Source organism: Arachis stenosperma, chromosome 7, assembly GCF_014773155.1.
Source record: "Arachis stenosperma cultivar V10309 chromosome 7, arast.V10309.gnm1.PFL2, whole genome shotgun sequence".
Taxonomy (NCBI): domain Eukaryota; kingdom Viridiplantae; phylum Streptophyta; class Magnoliopsida; order Fabales; family Fabaceae; genus Arachis; species Arachis stenosperma.
In genome coordinates, this window is record NC_080383.1 from 9,795,717 (window position 1) to 9,802,212 (window position 6,496).

The 6,496-nt window shown below is 41.3% G+C and overlaps 1 non-coding gene across 1 annotated transcript; it reads left to right on the plus strand.

Moving 5' to 3' along the window:
* Positions 1 to 1,043: 1,043 nt before the first annotated feature.
* Positions 1,044 to 1,151, plus strand: LOC130942448 (small nucleolar RNA R71). Its single transcript, XR_009071018.1, has one exon. It is a non-coding gene; the product is annotated as a small nucleolar RNA R71 (small nucleolar RNA).
* The last annotated feature ends 5,345 nt before the right edge of the window (positions 1,152 to 6,496 follow it).

Sequence of the window (6,496 nt, forward strand, 5' to 3'; positions counted from 1 at the left end):
TCCTCCCAAGTCTCATTTCTAAATAACTTGTCATTTAGTTTCATGATTGCTCTAAGGTATTTAGCAACTTGCTCTTCAGTGACATACTCATCCTCTTCAGAGGAAGAATACTCATCAAAGCTCATGAAAGGCAGAAGTAAGTCCAATGGAATCTCTATGGTCTCATTTTGAGCCTCAGATTCCCATGGTTCCTCATTGAGGAACTCAGAGGAGATTGGTACACGCCCACTGAGGTCTTCCTCAGTGGCGTCCTCCTCCTCTCTTTCCTCTCCATATTCGGCCATGTTTATGGCTTTGCACTCTCCTTTTGGATTTTCTTCTGTATTACTTGGAAGAGTACTAGGAGGGAGTTCAGTAATTTTCTTGCTCAGCTGTCCCACTTGTCCTTCCAAATTTCTGATGGAGGACCTTGTTTCATTCATGAAACTTTGAGTGGTCTTTATTAGATCAGAGACCATTGTTGCTAAGTCAGAAGTATTCTGCTTAGAACTCTCTGTCTGTTGCTGAGAAGATGATGGAAAAGGCTTGCTATTGCTAAACCTGTTTCTTCCACCATTATTGTTATTGAAACCTTGTTGAGGTCTCTCTTGATTCTTCCATGAGAAATTTGGGTGATTTCTCCATGAAGAATTATAGGTGTTTCCATAGGGTTCTCCTAGGTAATTCACCTCTTCCATTGAAGGGTTCTCAGGATCATAAGCTTCTTCCTCAGATGAAGCATCCTTAGTACTGTTTGGTGCATTTTGTATTCCAGACAGACTTTGAGAAATCAAATTGACTTGTTGAGTCAATATCTTGTTCTGAGCCAATATGGCATTCAGAGTGTCAATCTCAAGAACTCCTTTCTTCTGACTAGTCCCATTGTTCACAGGATTCCTTTCAGAAGTGTACATGAATTGGTTATTTGCAACCATTTCAATCAATTCTTGAGCTTCTGCAGGCGTCTTCTTCAGATGAAGAGATCCTTCAGCAGAGCTATCCAAAGACATCTTGGATAGTTCAGAGAGACCATCATAGAAAATACCTATGATGCTCCATTCAGAAAGCATGTCTGAAGGACATCTTCTGATTAATTGTTTGTATCTTTCCCAAGCTTCATAGAGGGATTCTCCATCCTTCTGTCTGAAGGTTTGGACTTCCACTCTAAGCTTACTCCATCTTTGTGGTGGAAAGAACTTTGCCAAGAAGGCATTGACTAGCTTTTCCCAAGAGTCCAGGCTTTCTTTAGGTTGAGAATCCAACCATATTCTAGCTCTGTCTCTTACAGCAAAAGGGAATAGCATCAGTCTGTAGACCTCAGGGTTAACCCCATTAGTCTTGACTGTGTCACAGATTTGCAAGAATTCAGCTAAGAACTGATGAGGATCTTCCATTGGAAGTCCATGGAACTTGCAATTCTGTTGCATTAGAGAAACTAATTGAGGCTTAAGCTCAAAGTTGTTTGCTCCAATGGCAGGGATAGAGATGCTTCTCCCATAAAAATCAGGAGTAGGTGCAGTGAAGTCACCCAGCACCTTCCTTGCATTGTTGGCATTGTTGTTGTTTTCGGCTGCCATGTGTTCTTCTTCCTTGAAGAATTCGGCAGGTCCTCTAAAGAGAGTTGTGCTTTAGCTTCTCTTAGCTTTCTCTTCAAGGTCCTTTCAGGTTCAGGATCAGCTTCAACAAGAATGCCTTTGTCTCTGCTCCTGCTCATATGAAAGAGGAGAGAAAAAGAAAATGTGGAATCCTCTATGTCACAGTATAGAGATTCCTTGAAGTGTCAGAGGAAAAGAGAAATAGAAAGAAGAAGGAGAAGAAGAATTCGAACTTTATTAGTTAGAGTTCGAATTGTGCATTAAGAAGGAGTAGTACTCCATAAATAGAAGGATGTGGGAAGGAGGGAAGAGAATTTTCGAAAATTCAATTAAAAGATTTTGAAAACATTTTGTAAATTTGATTGATAATTTTCGAAAATTAAAAGTGAAAAAGAAATCAAGTGATTTTTGAAAAAGATTTTGAAATTAGAAATTAAAAAGATTTGATTGAAAACTATTTAAAAAAATGTGATTAAAAAGATTTGATTGAAAAGTTATGGTTTTAAAAAGATGTGATTGAGAAGATATGATTTGAAAACAATTTTAAAGGATATGATTTGAAAACAATTTGAAAAGATGTGATTTAAAAAAATTGATGACTTGCCTAACAAGAAAAGATATGATTCAAACATAAAACCTTCCTTAATAGAAAAGGCAAAAAATGTTCAATCAAATCATTAATTGTTAGTAAGTATCTTTGAAGAAGGAAAGAAATTGATTTTGAAAACATTTGATTAAAAAGATATGATTTGAAAAAGATTTGGTTTTGAAAAACTTTGAAAACTTGAAAAAAGATTGATTTGAAAACAAAATCTTCCTCCTAGCACCATCCTGGCGTTAAACGCCCAGAATGGTATACATTCTGGCGTTTAACGCCCAAAATGCTACCTTTTTGGGCGTTAAACGCCCAACCAGGTACCCTGGCTGGCGTTTAAACGCCAGTCTGCCTTCTTCACTGGGCATTTTTGAATGCTCAGCTTTTTCTGTATAATTCCTCTGCAGTATGTTCTGAATCTTCAATTCTTTGTATTATTGACTTGAAAAGACACAAATTAAAAATATTTTTGGATTTTTAATAATCAAAATGCAACAAGAATCAAATAACAATGCATGCAAGACACCAAACTTAGCAGTTTGTGTACTACTGACACTATATGAGACACATAAATACTCAAGCCAAAAGAATTCAAAGATCAGAGTAAGAAATCATCAAGAATTACTTGAAGATCCTTAAGACACATGAATGAATGCATGTAATTGACACCAAACTTAAGATGAGACACTAGACTTACGCAAGAAACAGCAAATATTTTTTTGGTTTTTATGATTTTGTAATTTTTTTGTGTTTTTCGAAAATTAAGTGGAAAAAGGTATCAAAATTCTTAATGAGAATTCCAGGAATCAGTGCAATGCTAGTCTAAGACTCCGGTCCAGGAATTAGACATGGCTTCACAGCCAGCCAAGCTTTCAAAGAAAGCTTCGGTCCAAAACACTAGACATGACCAAAGGTCAGCCAAGCCTTAGCGGATCACTGCTCCAAAAGCAAAATTGATGAAAATCAACAAGCTCTTGTGGTGATAAGTTGAAACCTCGGTCCAATCAGATTAGACATGGCTTCTCAGCCAGCCAGATTTCAACAAATCATCATGAAACTCTAGAATTCATCTTCAAGAATTTCGAAAAAAATAAATACCTAATCTAAGCAACAAGATGAACCGTCAGTTGTCCAAACTAGAACAATCTCAGGCATTGTTACCAAAAGCTTGCTCAAAACTTGAACAATCCCCGGCAACGGCGCCAAAAACTTGGTAGCGCGAAATTGTGAACAATACTTTTCACAACTCTCATAATCCCTGGTCATGAACTCCAAAAACTTGGTGGTTCAATTCCATGGCATTACACAACTTCGCACAACTAACCAGCAAGTGCACTGGGTCGTCCAAGTAATACCTTACGTGAGTAAGGGTCGATCCCACGGAGATTGTTAGCATTGAAGCAAGCTATGGTCATCTTGTAAATCTTAGTCAGGCAAACTCAAATGTATATGGTGATGAACGAAAATAACATAAAAGATAAAGATAGTGATACTTATGTATATCATTGGTGTAAGAGCTTCAGACAAGTGTATGAAGATGCCTTCCCTTCCGTATCTCTGCTTTCCTACTGCCTTCATCCAATCCTTCTTACTCCTTTCCATGGCAAGCTCGTGTAGGGTTTCACCATTGTCAGTGGCTACCTCCCATCCTCTCAGTGAAAGCGATTGCATATGTCCTGTCACGGCATAGCGGAATTCAGCTGTCGGTTCTCGGTCAGGCCGGAATAATATCCATTGATACTTTTGCGTCTGTCACTAACGCCCTAGCCTGCTAGGAGTTTGAAGCACGTCACAGTCATTCAATCATTGAATCCTACTCAGAATACCACAGACAAGGTTAGACCTTCCGGATTCTCTTGAATGCTGCCATCAAGTCCTGCCTATACCACGAAGACTCTGATCTCACGGAATTGAATGGAAGAACAATAGTAATTGCATTAATACTCGAGGTACAGCAGAGCTCCACACCTTAATCTATGGTGTGTAGAAACTCCACCGTTGAAAATACATAAGAACAAGGTCTAGGCATGGCCGAATGGCCAGCCTCCAAAGGTCTAAGATAGCATAAAACAAAGATAGCTACCAAAAGTCTCTCTAAATACAATAGTAAAAGGTCCTACTTATAGAAAACTAGTACATAGATGAGTAAATGACATAAAAATCCACTTCCGGGCCCACTTGGTGTGTGCTTGGGCTGAGCAATGAAGCTTTTTCGTGTAGAGACTCTCCTTGGAGTTAAACGCCAGCTTTAGTGCCAGTTTGGGCGTTTAACTCCCAATTAGGTGCCAGTTCCGGCGTTTAACGCTGGAATTTCTTGAGGTGACTTTGAACGCCGGTTTGGGCCATCAAATCTTGAGCAAAGTATGGACTATTATATATTGCTGGAAAGCCCAGGATGTCTACTTTCCAACGCCGTTGAGAGCGCGCCAATTGGGCTTCTGTAGCTCCAGAAAATCCACTTCGAGTGCAGGGAGGTCAGAATCCAACAGCATCTGCAGTCCTTTTGAGTCTCTGGATCAGATTTTTGCTCAGGTCCCTCAATTTCAGCCAGAAAATACCTGAAATCACAGAAAAACACACAAACTCATAGTAAAGTCCAGAAAAGTGAATTTTAACTAAAAACTAATAAAAATATACTAAAAACTAACTAGATCATACTAAAAATATACTAAAAACAATGCCAAAAAGCATACAAATTATCCGCTCATCACCCGACCCGACGACCTCTTTGGGCTGGGTTAGCAGTCCGTAACAGTGCCCCAACGCGTCAGCCTTGAGGTCTAGGGCTCGTGGCTGGGCGCGTTTGTTTTGCTGAGGTGACAAATTTCCTTCTCTCCTCGGCAGCTCGTTGGTGACGTTTTGTTCTCCTTTCGTTTGGTCGCTTTGGTTTTCGTGCTGCTTTCTAGGTTTCGGCGCTGAGCATTAAATGTCCATCGCTCCATTGATTTGAAATTTCAGGTGGAATAACAAATATGCCCCTGCCAGCACTGATGCCTTCATCAAGAACTTCAGGCAGCAGCTCCTTATTCAGAGGCTCCAATCCATTGAGAACTATGAACAAATGCTTGCAAGGGGACTTTGATTAATGCTATATATCATCATTAATTACATATATAAGGTTGTGTATGCATTCATGCATGTATGGATGTATCATGAATATATATTTGTAAATTGTTGTTTCTTTATTTGCCTTTAATTAGTGCACAAGCAAGCATGATTTATTCCCCTGCTGCCAAAATGGAGCATCATGATGATGATGAATGAATTGAAGCCTTGAATGATGTGTATCGTTCATTTATTTGGCTTATCATTAATGAAGACTAGTTGATATGGTTTAACTAACTGTTCGATACCTCGGGTATTCGGACGGTCGGGTCGCCAATGGGTAGCGGCAACGGAGAAGGGAGGTCCCGGGTCAGCACGGGGCGGATATCTGTCGGTGCGGGAGAGCGAGCAGTGCGGAGGGGGTGGCCACCTGCAAAGACACTCCAACGATCAAGTCAGAGTCCACACTGAGGGTGGCTGAATAGGTAAGAGATGTGACGTACCTTGAGGGGAGAGCTGTCCTCTCCCCTTATATAGTATGCTGGGTGGGCCTAATGATGGCCTAACCCATTGGTGGAATGTGAGTTGCTATTCGTCCACGTGTGCGGGTCGTCCGTACAAGGGGTCGGTACCTCGGGTGACGACCCGGACGACCCGGCTGGTGGTGTGATTGGTGATTGGATCCTGGGTTGGTGACTGTTAACCGACCCGAGAGGATCCGTCAAGGTTCTTTGGGCCTGGATGGGGCGGTCTTCCGACCCGACGGCTTCTTGGGCTGGACTGCCAGTCCGTAACAGTGCCCCCAACGCGTCAGCTTCGAGGTTCGAGGCTCGTGGTTGGGCGCGTTTATCGAGAGCTCTCCCCTTTCTCGGTAACTCGTGGGCGGCGTTTTGTCCTTCGCGTTTAGTCGCTTTGGTTTTCGCGCCGCTTTTTTGGTTTTGGCGCTGAGCATTTAATGTCCGTCGCTTCGTTGTTTTCAGTTTTTTGGGCGAAATGGCAATTATGCCCCTGTCCTTTAAGTGCCCTTCCTCGGTGGTTACGCTTCCCTTTTCTTATTTTGTTTCGTAACCCCCACTCCTCTCCTTTACTTTTCTTTGTCTCTGCTCCACAAGGTCTCCAGTGTTACCGTTGCTTCCAGTGTTACCGTTACTTTTGCTGCAGTTGCTTGAAGTATCTTGTTCTTTGCTTTTCTCTGCAACCTCCTGTTTCTTCTGGTGAGTTTCTTATTTGTTTTACCTTTGTTTCAATTGTTGCTTTGTTTCTGGCGCTTTTGCTTTGTTGC